General features: G+C 39.3%; 1 protein-coding gene across 1 annotated transcript in view; it reads left to right on the top strand.

The window, feature by feature from the left end:
- Positions 1-21,743, top strand: part of LOC146324303 (ephrin type-B receptor 1-like) — a 143,398-nt gene that overhangs the window by 18,459 nt on the left and 103,196 nt on the right. The window lies entirely within an intron of this gene.

Genomic DNA, 21,743 nt, shown 5'->3' with positions numbered 1-21,743 from the left:
ATGGTTCTCTGTAGTTTATGACCACACATGGATGATTTAATATTCGCAGCTCTGACTGAACCAAATCGAGCTGACGTCACTATGGCAACAGATGCAAAGAAAAGTTCTGACTCTTCAAATGTTCTTCAAATTTCTAAAAATCGGACATACTCAGCTTATTATTATCATACTGACACGTTTTGTCATCAAGCATGTTTTGCTTTGACATAACCTGTCAAATAATATGTTACTTTAGTCAGTATTATCAGTCAGTAATAAATAAATTTGATCAATTTCAAGGAAATTCAACTTAAAATTTCTGTTTCTTTGTATTTAGGCCACTAAAGAACCTAAAAACATGAGGTGTCTTTTGACATGAAATGTTTGTGCCGCCTTCATTAAATGTTGTCATGTACACCAGAGTGCACTTGAATCATCACCTACACAATATTTATTTATGTTGTCATGCTGGATAAACGCCCGTCAATCCAATTATCCCAGTAGCAGTCCACCACCTTGTTTTGGTTCAGTTTGTTTTAACACCTGATGTGGACTGTGCTCACTAATCAAACTCACACTGATCAACTCAACTGGACTTTGGCTGAAGGCTGCAACTATCAATTATTTTCATTATCAAGCTTATTTTTTTCTGAAATAAAATAAGACTCAAAACAGTTACTGCATTACCAAAATAGTTGGTGATCAATTTAGTTGTTCATTAATAATTTTTAAAGCTCTACTTTGGAGTCAAGTGTTCTTGGTTCTGGACCTCCTTAAATACACTGCTGTGAGTTCACTCAACTCATCAAATTAAATTTCAAAAGAAACGTGATCATAAGTAGAAATGCAACTAACAGCTGTTTCCATAATCAATTTAAATGGTTGATTATTTTTACGATTAATAGTTTTTGGCCTATAAAATGTCAGAAAATGGTGATAAAGGTTGATCAGTGATTCCTGAAGCCCAAGATGACGTCTTCAAATGTCTGGTTTCACCCACAACACAAAGATATTCATTTTAATTTCATAAAGGAGTAAATTAACTAAAATATATACACATTTAAAAAAAGTGGAATAAGAGAATTTAGCCTTTTTTTTTTCAATAATACTCAAAATAGTTTGCGATTAATTTAATAATTGATTAATTGTTGTGGCTTTAATCATAAGAAAAAACTTTAATTATCAATTAATTATGTCAAAAGCTGTATACAGTACATGTCTTGGTGCACACATTTTCTCTAAAATAACATACCATAAATTCTAAAATATTGCAAACATATAACGATATTAAAGAAAGGCTGTGCAGTGTGGACAGAATCCAACATCGCAATATTTTTGGCCAAATGCTGTTTGGTGCTTTCATAAAATATTTCATCAGTCATGTTGATATAATGACAAAATGGGCCAATATTAAATTTTTTTTTTTTATTGTAATGCCGCCTTTTAAATCCAGGAAAAGACAGCACTTCTGCCATATCACAGTATAACAACATGCAGAATCTAAGACAGCAGAAGAACTTATGTTTTTCAGTTGAACCTGCTTTAAATTATTTACAGTCGGAATACAAAGGAAGAAAAATATAGTAGCCTCTTTCTATCTGCATGTTCAACTGTGTGAGTCTTCTGTCTTAAACTATTGATTCATCTGCCAAAATACTGACGCTTTTGTATTATTATTCTTTAAGGTATTGACTTAGATCATCTGAAATGGGAGAGAAGAGATGGGAACTCCAGGGGCTGGCATGCAACATCCTGCTGGTCACGAGCCAGAATCAATATTCACACTGCAAACATACAATGTGCTGTGTGCTCTGAGCCGCCGCTCCACCTGGACACTGCTGAGCTTTAACTCATTTCTTCATCCCAGAGTGAGAAAATGAATATTTTATTTGGGTCCTGGCCTGAACTCCTCCTGCATTATCCAGAGTACACACACACACACACACACAAACTAACGTATAGTATTGATTGTTTTTTGTGAAATCTTCACTGGAACGGTCGGCAAGCCTGTGTGGCTTTGAGCAGAGCGTACCTGATGCTGCACAGTCCTTGTTAGGGGATTTTTCGAATTCGAACAAATTCACTCTGTTACACGTGCTGCGTACGTTCAATACGTCCAATAGACAAAATAAACTCACAACGTGTCTAGAAATTACGTGCTCTCACACTTATTTTCCATTTTAAAGAGAGAAATACAACTGTACACCTTCTGAATTCAATTTTCTCTTTGTCACCGAACTAAGACGACTTTAATTGGCTCGTTAACGCCTCGAAAAACACATTTCATTCAAACTCGACAGAAGAACATGTAAAACTCGCCAAAACCGTCTTTGTTAGTCTGTTCACTCTTCCAACAATCACCAACTCTGGTTTGGTCAAAATAAATCTTGAAATCTTTAAGTCACCACGTGAAACGAGTGTAAAGAGTCTGACTCAGGCTGTTTTCCTCTCACTCCTCACCCAGCTCAGTGCACTCATGGTCGGCTGAGTGGGTGTGAGTGCACCGCTGGATGAGAGCGCGGTGCAGAGCAGAGGCTGTCACTCTGCAGACTGTTACATTACGCAAAATAAAATGACAAATATCGCCCTAAAAATCGGGCAAAAAATGAGCAATCGGCAATGCGTTCAGCCCATCGTCGATGGACGATATATTCGTCCAATCGCCCAACCCTAATGGTGAGCACTTTTCAATGTTTTTAGCCTAAATCTTCACTGTAGGTTGGAAACACGTTCATATGTGCACACAGTCTGAACCATGTGTGAACTGCAGATCAAGGCTTTAGGAGACTTAGATTATGCCTGACCAGCAGTATGGAGGCATTTTATGTTTTTTTTCATTTGAAAACTCGTCACCATTCACTTCCATTGCTTGGAAGATTCTGCAACGATATTTTCCAGTGAAACTCCAGCAGTGCTTTGTGGAATAAAAAACTAAACTCGACCTTCGGTTGGCATGAGGGTGAGAAGATAATGACTGATGTTGCACAAACAGTGAAACACATTTTGAGGCTTAATTGCATTGCAGGGCTTTCTTTCCGCACAGATATTTTTTTATTAAAGTCACTCGGGTTATACTTCTTTTTTATTAAAACTTTTGCTGAAAAGCTCATTGAGTTTAAAAAATATAATCTTACTCGAGATAAAAGTCACATGGGGCCTCCTGCAGGAAGCCATTTACAAACAGATGTCCTCCGATTTTTGTTCATATCCATTGATTTTTTTTTTGGCTCCACCAATGTTTTCTTGTTTCTACTCTTTTCTTTGGTAAGAGAACATTTTATGAGTGGTCAAAAGCACTGTTACCAAGATAATAAAAAATACTTTATATTAACAGTCCACTAATTGTTTGTCCAGCACATGGAAACTCAAATTTAAAAACTTGGGGGTGGGTTACAGAACAGAACATTTGGATCTGAGCAAACCAACAAAAAAAGGTGTTATATTTTACAAGTCTTCCCACATCTACAATATATCCTGTTTCACAAGTTTATGGAACCCATAAACTGATATAATGTAATAAAAGCTTATCAGACAATTCAAAAATACAACTAAATAAACTGATAATTAATACTGCCTGTTAAATTTTATTTTTAGAAGAGTGCACTCAGGGGAGGACTGACGTCTGCCAAGCAACAGCAAGGAATAATTGGGTGCAACTTTTGGTACATTTTGAATAGTAACTATACTTTAATTACATACTGTAACTGTAAAAGATTGCAAATACATTTATTTTGTTTGCATTGTCATTTTTGCCAGGATGCTGAAGACTACCCTGCTGGCCTGACAAGTGTAAAAAGAATGGAAATAATTATCTTGTGACCACATATCAGAACCAACTGCAGCCAAGAAGAAAATTACAGTTCAGGGATCTATCTGATATAGAAGCTGCACTAGTGACCATGCAGTTATAAAGCAGCTGTAAACAAAGTCAAACATGCATTCTGTCAAAGCCACCTAACTGACAAACACGATCCTGTCCTGGCTGGTGACAGTAATAAAATATTTAACAGTTATTTTTGCAGCAATGTCCTCTCAATAGTAAAGCACCAGTCAGATGAGAGTCCACCGTGCACCTGTCTTACTGGACACTGCTCCTCTGAGTAAACTGTATATTGAGGAGACTTAGGAAGGCCACAGCGACGAGTAACAGTCAGTTGGGGACCCAATTTATTCTTGAACACTGACAGACTGTGTTTCCAGAGCCACCGACAGTAAAAGACAGCAGTGAGCGGGGGCAGAGGTCGAGGTGGGAGGAGGGAAGAGGAGGAAAAGTGTAGTTGGATGCAGCTGTTGTGTTGCAGTCCTCAGGGTCGATCCAGGAAGAGACGCTGCACATCTCTGTGACAGCGGGTCAAACTGTGTGTTGTGTGTGTGTGTGTCTGTGTGTGTATAAATGCGCTCAAGCGATGCAATGCGGTTGACTAGACACCAACACTTGACTTTGATGACCCCAATATACACACAAAGGCGCTCGCTTTCCGCTCACACACACAAACGCGGCATCTTAACGGTGCAGATGATGAGCGTTGCACCCATCAAAGTGACATGGATGAGACCGATGGAGAGAAAAGACACAAGATAAACTCTGAGTCATTTCTGAAGTTCTACACTAGAGCTGAACGATATGGCAAACATTTCAATCTCGATCATTTTGTCCATATCGATCAATATTGTTAATTATCGTGATGAGTGAAGAGTCTCCTGTTCATAACAGAAACCTGAAGAAACCACAGGCTTTTTTTTTTTTTTTTACTAAACTTAAGGCTGTGACTATATGGATTTTTTTCTTACTTCGTTGACAAAGCAACATTCCCCACGAGATGGAGGTTTACCTCAACTGCCTTAATAATTACACTTTACTGAACTTTGCTGAAGCATGAATCATACTGCATGTGAGTGAACATGAGCAGCAGACTAAGTCTGACGGTGATGCCCATTGCAGAGGCTAAAGTTGTCAGTGTGACAGTAAATGTACAGTTCAGGCTGAACAGGAAAGACTAATGTTAGCCGAATGCTAAAACTAGCATTGTACTTTTCGAACGTTGGCTTTGTGTGATCGTGTCCCTTTCTAAAGCTTTGCAATCCAGCCTCTTTTACTTAATTTAATATTACCCATAAACTGGGTTATGTTCTGTCTCACTGCCATGGAACTTTAATATTGTATGATTTGATATTAAATGATAATGATGATGATGATAATAAATAATACTAGTATGTTATATAACAATTCTTATTGTTTTGTAATTCACTGTGATCATTCAAACACACACTGTACAAAAAGAGGCCACTGCAAATGTGAATTTAATGACATTTTGCAAAAATTACACTTCAACTAAACATTTTTCCAAGTCATTACAAAAATAATAGGAATGTAGGCTACCGCTCCACACACAGATCATTTAACTGCTCTTCACTTTTCTTCTCTCTTCCAAACTGTCCATCAGCGTCATCCATCGACTCAGGCAACTACCTGGAATGAAAATCATTTATACTGTACAGGGTAACTTTAGCTGCCATTTTCTGGCATCCTGCTATGTTAGGATGTATGTTAGCTAGCTAGTAACGCTATTTAAAGAGGTTAAGCTATAGCCTGGTTATCAGCTAAACAATTGTTAAAGTTAGCTTGCAACTAGCAGGTTGCAACCCCCCGGTTTTGGTTACAAGCCAGTCCTGATGGTACCAAAATGGTAATGGCATTGAAGTAGGATCCAAAAGCCAATGTGGCGGCGTCTCTGTATATACAGTATGTGTCCATGGAGGCAGAGAGGCAGCAGACTGACTGCTGTGTGACAGGCTGTTAGATCTTCTCATATCAAGTAAAAACGTTCAAAATTTATCATCCTTATCAACACCAACTCTGTAATGATCCCCTATTGAGACCGTTTAATCGTCCAGACTCTATCTTTTTTCTGAGTTCAACTGAACTCATATTAACCCCTGTCTCTCCTTCCACCCTGCTTTACTTCCTCACCCCCCCCTCAGCAACTGGTCCTCCTCGGGTTTCTACCTCAAGGAGCAAAGAGGTCTCCTCCGGGGCCAAACATATCTCTCACATTGCTGAAATTGTTTAGGCATGCTTGGTTTACCTTCGCTTGCATGCAGAATTTACATAAACGTCCCCACTGACTCAGAAAATAGCCGTGGCGGGTCACGGTACGGGTGACCTTTTGGTGAACTCGGCCGCTGGATTTACGTCCTCCATCTCAATCTGATCTCTTCACCTCTCTGGCACAAATTTGACGGGTTTCTGAACAGAGAAATGGATTTTTAAGAGTTTTTTAACGTCTGTTCAGTGCCTGCACTTGATTTTGCAGCACCTCTCCAAACTATTTGGAAGTGGCCTCTCAGCGTTTAATTAAGTAACAGGGGATCTGAAATGGTACTTTAAAAAACCCTTCATACAGCAATCAAAAATGTCCATTTCACTGTGTGGAACAGCAATCAAACTTAATTTGGAGTTGTTTGCAACTACGGTGTCATGAAACCTGTTTAATTTAATTTACAAGTTAATTTACAACATTAAAGATATCTTGATATCTCTGGTTAATGCTAAAGATTTTTTTTTTTTAATATATGGCATGATGAGATGTTTACATTAATGTTAAATATGAAGGTATAATAGGTGGAAGTCTTTGCCAAAATTGGTCTGCAAAGGTTCAATCCTTTATGATTTGACTGTGCATATTTTTTTTTATATTATTCTTTATCATAAATGATTTTCAAGATTAAATAAAGACAAAAAAATATAGTGATTCAGGGCAGAAATGATTATTTTCACTATCAGTTGTTTTCTCATTCAACTGATGATTGTTTTGTTGAGAAAATGTCAGAAAATGAAGAATATCTCTCACAAACAACAGTTAGCAGTGTAAAACACAAAGGTTTTCATTTGAGACTAATAAAAAAAAAACAGATCTTCACATTTGAGAATCAGGGACCAGAAAATATCTGACAACTTTGGTTTGAAAAAGGGACTTAAAGTGATTATTTGATTATCAAAATGGTTGCGGCTTAATTTTAAGTCAGTTAACTAATTAGTTATTTGTTGTGTCGAGCACCACAAACAAATTCACTTTTACCTCGTATTGCAGCCGAAATCTCAGAAATTTGAGAGATATTAAAACCTGGACTTATAAAACCTGTCGGACTAGAAGTGATGATATTTAAATAATTTAGTTAAAAGCAAACTATGCAGGATTTTCCCCAAAAAATGTTATAGATTCAAAATAATAGTATAGACTCACACAAAAAGAATCCCTCTTCATCATCAGCCATGACTCACCAGAAGAATGTGGCAGCGCCAGCATCCCCAGAGACAACGCCCCCCCTCCTAGCCGTACTTTCTTATCTTCTCATGCTCAGGAAGCTTTACCAACCAAAAATGTCAGTATTGGACGTCCTGGGAATAAAAGGGCTGTTTCGTTTCACATCTGACTGCGGGTTGGGGGAGTTGGTGCAGCGGAAAGACTGACAAAGACTGACGGTGTTGGTGAGTTTTATTTTGTTTCTGTTGGGTGTGGCTTTGAGGACAGAGAGAACATGGATTCTCTCCATGATGTTGTCAGACACTTAGATTTGACCCTTTACTAAGCACCTCCTTAGTTACTGTTGCTAGGCCTGCCAAGCTTTCCATTCTTCCAGTGCATTGATGCAATTACTGGTGATAATGGTGGCAGATTTAACATTGGAACTGGGAGAAATTGTTGAAAAAACGAGGTCTTCGATTCCTTAGACAACTAAACAAAAGCAGATTCTCATTTCTAGCTAATGACTGTGAATTTTGTTGGCTAAAATTATGACTCAAAAACAGATTTCATTAGTGTAGCTGGCTAATGTAAGCTATAGCTGGCTGAGTCAACTGAGAAGTCTCCAGTTTGATGTTTTAATGTATCCATCTGATATATTTTAAAATGAGGACCTTGTGAAAGTGTATGTGTGGAGTTGCCCTGCAGCTGTATACATGATATAACAATAATGCTAAACAACTGAGGCTAAAGCTAGCTTACATCACAGCAAACATTGGTCAGATCTTGAAATATGGCAGGCGTATCTACATGATCGATGACAGAAATACACTCATTAATGTGAGGAAAAAGGAAGCGCAGGGACCAAATTAGTGTAGCGGACCTTGAGACTGGTCACCCAGCCAGACCAGCCATACCTCGGTTACAGAAAACAGCTGGAATAAGAGCTAAACTAATCTAGTTTAGATGTGAGACAGTGAGATGCATTGTTGTCAACCCACTTTGTTTCTTCAACAGCCCACGTCCTCCTCCTCAAATTCCCACAGAACAAATGGAGATGCGGTGGTATCAAACAAGTTTGGATTGAGGTAAAGTTACTGCAACCAGCAAGCTAGCGTTAGTTAGCCAGACATGCTAACGTCCGAGCGAATGACGACAGTTGAATCCGTTCTTCACGTGTGTGCTCCCGTGTGTCACAAGACGCCACCGTCCAGAGAAATGGAAAGCTTGACAGCTCTGGTTATGGTTGCTAACCTATGATTCGACAGTTGCTGTTTGGAGGCGGGGCTTAGCAAATGGTCAGTTACAATCTGAGCATGTTTGTGGAAAAACAAGCACTTTTAGTGGATGTACTTCAATGGGTACAGTTGCCCCAAAGGAATACGTTGCAGTCCATTTTGCGGCTGTCCCTTAATGTTTATGCATGAAATTCTGACCTTACATATTCTCCATACTACATTAGTAATCTGTATTAATATAACAACTCTAACCCAGTGCTGCCTTATGCTCTGTAAAGGTTTCCTCCTCTCAGGGGTCGTGCCAGCAGCCAGTCCACCCTCACACTGTGGTCTGCATCAAGTCTGGTAGCGTGCGGCTCCACACTGACATGACCAAGCTTCATACTGTGAGAGCATGTGTCTCTTAGCCATGCTGCACATTCTGAGTTAGCATAAGGTGTCTCACCGAGCTAACGGATGTCTTCCAGGCTCGAACATCTGTCAACAGATTGACCCGCTGATAGATTGAGACTGTCAGGGGAGATGCAGCGGAGGCTTGGTGGCATGTGGTCAGCTGATATCTCTCTCTTTCTCTCTTTGTTCATTTCCTGTCTTTCTCTGGCTGTCTCCGGGGAGACAAGCGGAGACACATGCTGACATGTGATAAACAGATCTGTGACTAATGGTCTGCTTTAATAGAATACAAATGAGATTAGACAACCTCATTCACAAAATATTGCTTTAAGCTGGAGCTGCTGGTGTCTGTGTGGTGGGGGTTGGTGTATGATTAAAACTGGTTCATCGGCTGGTAGTATGCTTTGATTTTAGAAAATGCTGATTGGCTTGTCAGGAGGCGCCCGTCCTGGTACACAATGTCAGTAAAGTAAATAATGTATTCATGCCAAAATTACCTTGTCAGTCAGTGACATTTCACTCAGCTGGATACCAACAACACACCTGCTATTTCTTTGTTTTTTCTTGAAATTTTAGAGCATGTAGGCTTGTTGTTTTTCCCTGAACCTAAAAGGAAGTTTTAAAACCGAATCACCTAGTCTCTCTGTCGCCTTAATTCACAAACCATACAGTTATCAAAGTAACCTGCTAACCCAAAAGGCATGAAATTCATGTATCTGACAGTGGTTTGTGCCAAAGATGCCATGCTGTTGTTCTGACCGCTCATTATTCTGAAACCCCAATAGTCCGAAAACTGTCCCATTGGACTGAAAGCCCATTGATTATTTATTACAGCCTGTTATCCCGGAAACACACGCCCATTGTTGCAAAAGTAATGGACTGTTGGAACAATAGGCACTCAAAAAAAAAAACATTTAAAGGTCTTTGTTTGTCATCTTTTAGTAGTCTTATCATAATGTATTAAACAAGATGCTTTAGCTTTAAAGGACCAGTTGTGAGCTTGCAGATTACAAACACCTTGGGCCCTTTTTAGACAATCTTTAGCGCATGGGCTAAACTGCATGGCACAAGTGCATTTAGGGCGTGTCCAACTCCACTTTGCTATTCAAACAATGCATGATCTGGGTGCAAAGTGAGGAGAGACTCTAAATTAATTGTAAGTGTGTTTTGGCATAGCAAAATCACAAAAATCCAAAAATAAAATAAAAAAAAACCCCTCAAACCTGTCATGTTAAATGCCACTGACTTTAGACCAGGTTTATTAATGACACGATCACTTTCTGCTGCCTCAACATAACAATGTGCCTGATCACACCTCATAATAAGACCACCACACCCATGGGCGCACAGATGGGTGCATGTCACAATGTGTGTGCTGGGCGTGAAAATGACTGTGTTAGTCAAAAAAAATAAAAAAAGAGACGCCTTGTGCCGCTTTGCACCAGACGGAAGATGGAGCCCCTCGTGTCTTTCTCTGCTTCCAAACAGGAGAACCTATGTTGGCTGCGAAATGTGAAAAGCCGTAAACCGTTTTTTCTTCTCAACACTGATTCTGACACCTGTACATACATACATACATACATACATACATACATACATACATACATACATACATACATACATACATACATACATATATGTATGTATGAATGACATGACATTGGACACCTGCATCCACCGATATGATACTAGTATTTAAGGCGGTATCAGAGTATTGGAACAATTTTAAGGCTGTATCTACAACCAGTGTTTGTTTTTTTCTGTTTTGGGCCCCTGTAAAAACATGGTGGCGCAACATGGCGACCTCCTTGGAAGGGGATCTATGCCCTGTATAGATATAATCAGCAAAAACACACAAAACAAATCTTCAGGTGCTTCTGCATAAATGAAAAAATGCTTATGAATATTCAGTTTCTGTCATATTATGCCAGTGATCCCCTGTAAATCACACTGGACCTTTAATTAACTTGGACAAGAATTGCAGTCTAGCTTTTGCTACAAAGGTCCATGTTGGTCCGTGGACATTTGCAGAGTCTGGCAGGACAAGAGTCAAATATCTCAACTGATGAAAAGGATTACAGCATAAAAAAGCACATCACTAATGTAAAAATGTATGATTTATTTCAGCTTAATGGCACCACTGTGATTCATTAAAACTGATTCTGTATATGGGCATCAAAAGTCTTTTCAGAGCTGAAGTATTAGTTGATTCATTGATTTGTTGATGGACAGAAAATTAATTGGTAACCCTTTTACAAAATTCACTGTTATCTTTTTTTGGACTTGTTTGGTTGTGCAAAAGCAATTTAAAAATATCAGCCAGGGCTTTTTTAAAAACTATTCTGTGACATTTTGCAGACCAAATGAGTAATCAATTAGCCTAATTACCAAAGTTATTGACTGTTTGAGCAGTAATAACTGCAGTTGGAGCCCTAGTGTTTTTTAAAACGCATTATTTGGCCATGTCTGATGTTTGCTAAAAAGCAAGCTTATTTGAAGAACTGGACCACATTCAGACCGATCTGTTTCTTCATAAAAAATAATACATATAATTGTGGGCTCGGATGAAAATGTCCTCAATACACTGGAGATGTGTATTTTTTCCACGTTGCCTCCTCAATGCACTTATATAAACTTAAGAAGCTGTAATGCTGCTGTGGGTGTATTCTTTGTGAATAGGATGAGCTTGTCACTGTTGGAGATGCAGTGTCGATGTACTTAGACACACAATACAGACTGTGGCCCATTTCCTTTCAGCTGACTTCTTTTCAGTCACCGCATCCTCTTCCATTAGGCTTTTTCTGATCGCAAGTCGCATCTAAAATCATTTTGTAGCCCCACTTTGATGGACTCCCGTGGGTTTCTAAATTATTGTCGGTTTGCATGTCAAAATGCAACAGAAATATAAAAATGCAAGTATATTTACTTAAGATTGATTTGCTGAAAAAATGTTGGGGATTTGGGCTTTGATGTCGGGGCTCGGAGATTAAATGTTGGCGTTTGCAGCTGCAATGCCTCAATATGTTGCTCTCAGTTCTGCCTCGTCTGATTTCATGTCTCAGTCATCTTTCATTCCTGACTGGCAGCTCTGAGACGAACACAGTGAAAACACTGGAATTCTCTTGATATTCTTAAAACCCTGCTGGTTGCGTCGCAGAGTTTTGTGAGTTTTATGAGAGTTGAAGTTGTAGTCTCATTTACTGTGTATTCCAGATGTCATATTAAAAGTGACAGATGTTAGTGCAAGTGCATTTGAAGTGCATTGTCAGGGTATCTGGGTCAGTTCTTATCATTACACAACACAGGGTTGTACAATGACATGAGAGTTGTACTGTAGTTCCTTCGTGCTACACACACATACATCATGTAAACAGGTGCTAAAAGCAATTCAGAGAAGAACAGGAAAAAATATAAAACCAAATAAAATAAAATAATATAGGGGACATTGGTTTTATGTCCCCCCAAACTTAATGATGGAAGCAAAGCAGGAAAAAAAATCCAGTTGTAAAACTGCCACAGACAAATGAATTTGCATTTAAAAGGACCACAAATAAAGCCACAGCATATGCTATTTTATTGTTAATATTTAATTTACACGATGAGGCGCAGTGTGTGTTTTGTTGCTCTTATGTGGGACCGGCTGAGTGCACCCACAGCTTTAATTAATTAACAAGCACAAATGGGCATGAATTTAAACACTTCTGACCATTAATGCAATTAGAGCAGCAACTTGTGGCTCTACCATCTGAATTAGACTAACACAACACAATGTCCGACACCAGCTTTGTGTGGAAATACTTCAAAAGATTAAAACAATGAAGATGCAAAGTGTGCACCGCGCTCTAATGTGCTAAATTAGGAGTGCAGAGCTCATCCAAAACACTCCTGGGAGAAATGGTGGCAGAGATGGCAGCTGGACTTGCGAGATCTTGTGAGAATCCATCTCGCCAGGATCTTTTTAAATTATCATTAACTAGTCCAACTATATCTGATGCTGCAGCGCGTGAACTGTATTCAAGCAGAAAACTGGTCTTGCGTTTTCCGTCCTGTCGGATTAGAAATGGTCCCCCTGTCAAGTGTAACACCATAATTGCCAATTTTGTGTTGGAGCAGGTCTCAGCTTAGTCCCATTTCATCCATTTTATCCAGCTCTTATCCCCACTCTCCTCTGGGGTGGTCCGCAGCGGTGCATCCAGCTGAAAGATGCCGTAGTTGAAAGATGCGGACTGCATTATCAATTGTCTCAGGGTCTGCTGCTCTTTAACTCCGTGACTCCTTGTGGCGTGACTCCCATGGGCCGCGGTGTGAGATAACACCGTCTTCTTCTGCTGCTGTTGCTGAACTCCAGCAGTTCTCTTCTTCTTTGAGTGACAGTTTTTTGTCAAATGATCCATCACAGCGTCCCCTACCGCCTTGCAGTGAAAAAAGCAATCGGCGAGATATCTCTTCCTTGTTGGGGAAGCGTTGTGTCTTAAATAACGAGATATCTTGTCCATGGCGGAGAAAGAGTTAATTCCAGCTCCATGCTTCCTTCTTAAATGCCTACAAGTGTGTTTCTGTGATCCTTGTTTTAGCACATTAAAAGAGACAAACAGCGAAATGTTTGAAGGAGCTACCAGCCGCAACATCTACATGCACAGCTGTTGTGACGTTAACTGCATTATAATCACATTACAAGTCAACATATATAATAATATTAACCAGACAGGAGACAATTACTTTAGATTTAGTGGCTCCGTCTTAAGAGAACTGCACTGGTTTTGCAGTTAAAGGCAGTTTACTCATTGTGAATACTATTCAGCCTGCAAAAATGGTTGATGTCTCGTGTTGAGTATAACTGGCCGGGTTTGGAGATGATTGGGGATTTGGGGTGTTATTGATTAATCATTAAAAAATTAATTGCTGTGTTTCGAACAGGGTAACTAGAAAGAGGAGGTGGTTGTTCAGCTCAGGAAGCGGGGGGTAATATTGATTGTATTATGGGGAATGCAGGATCCAGCATTCTTGGAGCTTGACCCACACTAGGGACTAAAAGTCTGGATATCTCATCCTCAGCTGCTTCAGTATTGACCACTCCTTTTTAATCTGTCTCTTGTGAGTTCCCCAACTGTATTGAAGTGCAATATTAAATCACAGAGGTACCAATTTCACTTTATATTTGACCCTTAAAGCGTTCAACTCCTATCACAGCCCCTCTATATCCCCAGCAGAGAGGTGCATTTATCACTATTACAGTGCAATGTGATAAACATCAAACAGTTAACTTCAGCTGGGGATGCACCAATCAGATTTTTTCATTCCTGATACCAGTTCATACTGTATACCTGTACCTACCTATACCTCATGATCTCTGCTGATACCCGGTATCGTTCCTAACCATTGCTGTTTTTGTTTCCCTGGGCTTTATAACCCTTCTTTATTGCATGGGATACGTTTGGTTCACTTGGTGCATTCTTTCATTAGTTTGTATTGTGTGTAATACACAAACCTGAGACCAAGTACAGTTGAAAATATTCAATTTAACCATAATGAGTCACTTTGTAATAACACTAAATGTAAATGCCATTGTCAACACCTCAGGTTTAACACAAAAGGTCATAACAAATGCATTTATTGAAGCATTTGCATATCATATCTGGCTGACAGTGGTGGAAAACAAGTAAGTATATTTACTCAACCACTGTACTTAAGTACGTGTAGTTTACTTGAGTATTTCCATTCTCTGCTACTTTTTAACTTCTACTTAATTACATTTCATTTGCACTTTTTTACCCCACTGCATTTCTTTTATAGCTTAACTAGTTACTTTGTAGTGTATTACTTCACATGCAAAACGTTCAAATGATCATTATGAAGCCTATAGAATTTAATGTATTATTACAAAACAAGCTTATCTACAGCACATAAAAACTATTTCAGACTCACATTAACTAGTGTCAACATGAAAATGTGGGGTACTACTTTCAAATAAGGCATACTTTAAAAGGCTTCATAAGTTCTAATTAATGCCTTTATTAATATATTAATACCTAATAAATAATTTATCAAACTTTTATAGATCTTGTCATAGAAATTGTTAGGAGTTTGGGTTGCCTGCAGGGCTGATGTGTTCTTCTGTATTACTGCACACATAACCTCATAATACATTTTTGTCCAGATATAATATGAGCGATGTTCGTAGCAGCACAGCACATAACATAATTTTTTACGTTAGCTTTGCATCTGTATATTTACAGGACAGTTTACTTACTTGTAACTCCCAACTGCCCCTGCTTTCCTTTCAAACTTCGTTCTTTTTGAGGGCATTCCCATAAAAAAAGCTGCAGTGGATAATGTAAAACGTGCCTCTTCTCAACGTTAATTAAGTCTCTCATCTTTCCTGTTGACTCCTTTGATGAGGGGAAAAGGGAACGTCAAGATATCAGCACAAATTTTGACTAGATAAAATATGTTGAAACTTTGCTAAAATAGAGCCTGTGTTCTTTTTTGTTTTGTTTTTTTCAAACAACCTGTTCACTGACACACAGAGCAGAATCCTCCAAACAAAAACAAAAACAATCTTTGTTTCTGCGTTTCTCCCCCAAGTTCACTATAATCGCTTCCACTTAGAAAGGTGCACTATCACAATAAAGTAGTCCATTATGCGTGCTCTGGGACTGTGGTATATGCATTTGGATTTGTCCTGTTTGCTTTAGGAGCGAGGCTTGTGTGGGTGTGCACCTTGCACAGGCTATGCAATTGTCGTGTTTGCCAGGCTGTAAAAAATCTGTGTTTATCTTTCCTTGTATGAATGCGTTTTTGCAGAACAAACACATTTTTAAAATACTTATGCACTTTTACTTGCACTACTTTTACAGTGCAAGATTTGTTCTTTTACTTAATTAAAGGATCTGAGTACTTCTTCCACCACTGTTGACCGATACCCAATCTGCTAAATAAGGCAGGTATCAAGGTTGGTGCATGTCTCGCTTCAGCATTAATGAAATGATCTTCTACCTATCAGTTCAACAGCGGTTTCATCTGTCACCTGGTTTTCACTCACTGAGCCTGCGGCTGTATGCTGACATGTTTTCAAACTGAATGTCATTTACAAATCCATCTATATCTGCACCAGTCACATCCAACTGACATCTCTCCCTATATTAGTCTTCATGCACTTGACACCAAGAATCAAGCGAGCTCAGTGTATACCCATTGTCTTCAAACCCCACCATCCACTCCTCTGATCTGTTTATATTCACATTTAACTAAAGATGGCAACTGGCTGCCCATCCCATTCACCATATGTTCCACACTGAGCACATAACCTTTTGCTTGTAGAAGCTATATCATCCTCTCCATACGTGCCCGCTGAATTAGGCACCCTGTCGAAAAGCCGAACATCCACTTTAACCAACGAGCCGGCGTGTGACGATGTCTAATGTGGCGTCTACAGGCGTCACTCTCCTTTAAAAACAGAGCGTGTCAGTTAGAGGCCTGTTCCCCCTTGTGTTAGTCACAAAGGCACAAAGGATTCTGCCACAGTGACAGACTGGATGCTTCACACAGCGCTTGTCTCTGAGCGCGCATGCGTGTGTGTGTGTGTGCGTGCATGTGTCTTTTTGTGGTAGTGGCAGTTTCATGTTAAGTTTTCTTCCAGGGAGAGAAAGAGAAAGAAAGACAGGCTTCATCACTGCTCAGTTCTAAAAATAAGAACCCAATATGTTCTGGTTTTATTGTTGTTCCGTTCCTATTTTTCTAAAAGACAATAAGTTTATTATTTATTTATTTTACAGTGACTAGCACACCCTGTTGTCTAAAAACTCAATATGTTGCAGTTATATTTATAGTGACAAGCCTCTGCTCTGACAAGCAATCATATTCTGGAGAACCGCGATTCATCTTCCGTGTTTTAAAGCCACAAACCTGCCCTGCTTCTTTAAAGACTATGTATTTTGTTGACAGCTTTTACTGTGTTGTATTGAATTATCTAACATATAATATGTCTTAGTGACAAGTCATCAAACTATGCTATTGTAAAGAAATCCAACATTGTAGGAGCAATGCGCCAGAGTTTCTCAACCTTGATTTTTTTGGCAAGAGCACAGCACTTTATTTAAGGGGTGTGTGTGCATTAAACTGTCATTACACTGCCATAACCACGTTATGACACCTGTCACAAACATGAAGGAGTCTTTATGAATGTTTGGCTGTTATTAAATGTCATTTGGTCAATTGTGGAATTTTTAATGCAAAGTTTACATTGTTTAAGATGTCTTTTTATATGACCACTTCAATCTAATATACCAAACTGTTTAGCTTTATGTTTTAACATTACATTAAACTGTCGTATGTGGTTGGGTTTGACACTGGCTATCATAAGATCATTATAAGTGTGTCAAATACTTTCCTTGACCTTAAGTAAAGAGGTACGGTTTGGACTTGTCATAAAGATGTCATTAAATGTTATAATGCCAGTTTGATGATTGAGCAATACCAAGGAGATTTAGCTTACAGAGTTACCTGAATGACAGACAGCGGCTACTTTGTTGTTGCTAAAGTGGGTAACTACTATCTGCTGTTTGTAGCTGGTGTTAGCTAGTTAGCTCAGTTAGCTGTGGAGCTAGCTGCTTAATTAGCTGACTCAACCCCAAGGTGCCAGTAGTACTTTATTTCCTGTCTTCAAGCAGACCACCATCAGGTCTCAGTGGCTAATCGAGCTAACTAGCTAACACCAGGTACAGATTACAGCAGACAGCGGCTATCCTGCTATCCTGCTGCTAGTTTACTTATTGCTTAAGTAGGCTAACAGCTATCTACTGTTAACAGCTGGCATCAAGTAGTTAGCTTGTTGGAGCTAGCCAGCAATAAGCTGACTCTGTCCTGGGGTGCCAGGAGTTCTGTATTCCCTGTCATCAAACTGGCCACCCGGTCTCAGTGGCTAACTGGGCTAACTGGCTAAGCTACAGATAACTGCAGACAACGGTCATCCTACTAAAGTGGCCACTATCTAGCCATCAAGTAATTCTGGAACTGTACTCTGTTGTTAAACTGGCCTTATCACATTTAATGACATCTTTATGCACCATTACAAAAGCATTTGACAAGTCCAAGAAAGCGGTTGCTAAAGTAGGATAACCGCTGTCTTCTGCCATCTGTAGCTGGTGTTAGCTTGTTCACTTGGCTAGCAACTGAGACCAGTGGTGGCCAGTTCGACAGCAGTGCACTTTGCACCCCAGGGCTAAGTCAGCTAATTAGGTGGCTAGCCCCACAGCTAACTAAGCTAGCTAGTTGATGCCAACTACAGATAACGGTAGACAGCAGTTAGCCTGCTTTAGCAACAAGTAAACTAGCTAACTGCTGTCTAAATTCAGGTAACTGTAAGTATTCATTCATTAATTCATTATTTACAAAAGCATTTGCCAGTGTAATAAAACTTAATTACATCTCAAACAATGTCAGCTTTGCATTAAAATGAACATAATTAACTGAATGAAACCTAATGACTTCTGTCATAAACATTCATAAAGACTCCTTCTCTTACTGACAGGTATCGTGACATGGTTATGACAGTGTCATGGTAGTCTTACACGCACCCCTTCAAACTAAGTGTTCCCCGACGAGCAATGAGGAACGCTGCAAATCATTAAAATGCAGAGGTTTACCGGGGGGGAGGATTTACAGCCTTTTCACAGCAGTTTCTGAACAGCTGAGATAGAGGGTTTCTGTAGGACCGAGCTGATACGTTATTTTCTCCAACAGTGACGAGCATGTCCTCTTTTCATCAAGTGAAATCATGACACCACAAATTTTCTAGGTCAAGGCTGTTAACGACAGACGCGAGAGGGGAATGAGAAGGAGAGGTGAAGTCAGAGGATGAGGGAGAGACATAAAGGAAAGAAAAAAAAAAACGAACTCTGAGACCGAGTGTGTGTGTGTGTGTGTGTGTGTGTGTGTGTGTGTGTGTGTGTTTTTTTATTATGTGGGATGCTTTTTCAATAAGAAGCTGTGACACAGATAAGTGCTCATGTGTGACAGCTCGGTTGTTCTTTTTAACACAGCGGCCCTCTCAACGCCTCTCTCAGCTCCCATTCACGACAACAACGGCCTGTCAGCAATGAGAAAAACAACCTGATAGCTCACGGCGTTGGTTACACTCGTGAACACGTCTGATCCCAAAGATCTGTTGCTGTGAGGCCACACTGCTTTGTGGACACACTTGGCCTGAAAACGTCAACAATGTGTTTCCCTCTGATGGATGAATGTCTTTAAATCTGTGTCGAACCTGTGTTGCCAAGCAGTCCTTTATTCATGCTAGCTGCTGGTGTTTTGGGTCAGTGTTATGACTGACTCAGATATTTTACATGTTTTAGCCACGTGGGGGTCGAGATGTAAAGATCCACTTTTTTTCAGTTCTGACACTAATACCGGTGCTCCTTTTTCTTGATGTTTATGGTAATTTATGATTGTTAATCTCAGTATTATTTAGAGCTACAATGATTTATCAATTATTAATTGCCTATTAGATTAATCCCAAACTATTTTGACAATGAATTGATCATTTTTAATAATTTATTTAAGAATAAAAAGTCCACCAAATGTGAATATTTTCTGTTTTTGTTACTCCATTATGACAGTAAACTGAATATATTTGGGTCATGGACAAAACAAGACATTTGAGAATATTAAAGGATGAAATTCTGACATTTTTTATGATTTGCTGACATTTTATAGAACAAAGGAACTAATGAATTAATCGAGAAAATAACTGCTGAAACTCAACCTCCGTCTGGAAAGCTTGCGTAGTTTGTGTAATGGTGTCCTTTAATCTTTGTGGGGTGCTGTAACATTCTGGCTTGTGTCATTCACATGTGCAGCTGATAGGCTCATTTGCATAATTTCGCATGATGCATTGAGAGTTGAAGTTTGCTATTTTATGTTGAATGTCAGAATGTCAGAAGTTTGCTATTATATAAAAAATGTCAGAAAATGGTGAAAAATGTCAATCATTGTTACTCAAAGCCCAAGGTGATGTCCTTAAATGTCTTGTTTTGTCCACTACCTAAAGATATTCAGTTTACTGTCTTAAGGGAGTCCAGAAACCAGAAAATATTCACAGGAAGCAGGAATCAAAGAATTTCGACATTTCTTCTTAAAACAAACTACTCAAAATGATTAATCAGTTATCAAAATTGTTGGCAATTCATTTAAACATCAATTAATTTTTGATTTTTCATCGCAGGTCTAAATGTGTTTCTTCAGTACATGGTGGTTTACAGCGGCTTGTGTTGGTAATTGTCATTTTTGTGCTGGTTTAGTCACCATGAGAGAGGCTGCTAGTTTGTTTCACAGTCATTTGGAACGCAATTCCTTTTTTTTTTACATGCAAATGCTGAATAAAAGTGAAATGCACTATTCCAGCTCTTCATTCACACTGCTTAGCATAGTGTTTACACATAAAAACATGTGGCATTATGGAATTTAGATCGGTACTCGATGAACGCATCAATATCGGCCCCTCAGATTGGTGCCATCTCTCCTTGGGAAGAGCTGTAAACGCATCACTGACATATTTTCACCCCATAAAGCTGATATTGTGAGCATGCTAGTGAAACAGCTGCTTATTTGCACATCAAGCAGGCGCTGAGCAGCATTAGCATTCATCTGGGGTCGTGGTTCTGGTCACTAGATGAGTGTAAGTACAATATTCACCTTCCTTTCGGCTCTGTCTGGTCTTCACCAACTCCTGAGGGAAATTTCTGGCTCTTTAAGCTCCTATAAGCTATAGTCTGGGAACCGAACGGCACTGTAGTGTACAGTGGGCTTATCGTTTGCTCTGCCAAGAAGGTGATTGGTTGCAGTCTGCCATCCCTGCAGGACCTGTGTGCCTCCAGAACCCTGAGGGAAAGAGCAGAAAAGATTGTGACAGAACCCTCCCAACGCGGACACTCGCTTCACTTTATCAGAACCAAAGCCTCACAGCACAAGATTTATTTATTTTATTTTATTTTATTTTATTTATTTATTTTTTTACTGATGGCAACTGACCTTATTGACAACCCCAACTGACACTGAGCCCTCGCCTCACAGACATGTAACGTTACTTCAGTGTACAGTCAGTGTCACACTCAATTTCAAGTCAAAGTCATCCCCATAAATTATTACTGGATGCCTGGGCAGATAATGTGTGCACTGGTAACAGAATCAGGATGCATTCTGGGACATGTAGTTTTTGGGTACCCTGCTGTCTTCCAATACTTTTGAAGCTTCTACCTAAAGCTGTGTAGCTTAGTGGTTTTTGTGTTTAGTGTCTTTCTTCTGTCCTGTTGGCGCTTTCAGGTGTCTGCTGTTTCATGTTAGCTTTTAGCTGGACAGAAGTTGTGAGGTTGCTAGTGATTAAAATCCAGAATTTCCTGTTTACAGCAGCTTGTCTGGACAAGTGTGTCATATATGGGTCAGTACAATTTCAAGACCTTTGGGTGTTGCACTTTGCTGCATCTGATCTGCACAGCTTTCATTTAAGTGTGATATTGTGCATGATTTCAAATATTTTTCTGTTTTTACCTTATTTTTTTCTATTTTCTAGCATTGCTTTTTATCCGTCTTTGTTAGGCACCTAAACATCGAGGTAAATTCCTTGTAGATTAATATTTACTGTCCATTTAGCATTAAACCTGATTCTGATTCAAGCTTGCTGAAAAATGCTGTCCGCTGCAGCTGGAAAATTTGATGATGAGTTAAGCTGCTGCTCTTAAAACAAAAAGAAATGAGCCAAAAGACGCTAAAATGCTCCACAGAGCTGAGGGGAACTGCTGAGTTGGTTGATAGTCGTCTGTGGGTTTGTGAGTCTTAACAGTCATTTGCTCCTTTGTTGCAGGAATGAAAAATATTGTTAAGTGCAGCTTCAAGT

This window comes from Lutjanus erythropterus, chromosome 7 (genome assembly GCF_056507025.1).
Source record: "Lutjanus erythropterus isolate fLutEry1 chromosome 7, fLutEry1.hap2, whole genome shotgun sequence".
NCBI lineage: Eukaryota > Metazoa > Chordata > Actinopteri > Lutjaniformes > Lutjanidae > Lutjanus > Lutjanus erythropterus.
The sequence above is the reverse complement of the archived record's forward strand: the minus strand, read 5'-3'. Positions and strand labels throughout refer to the sequence as shown.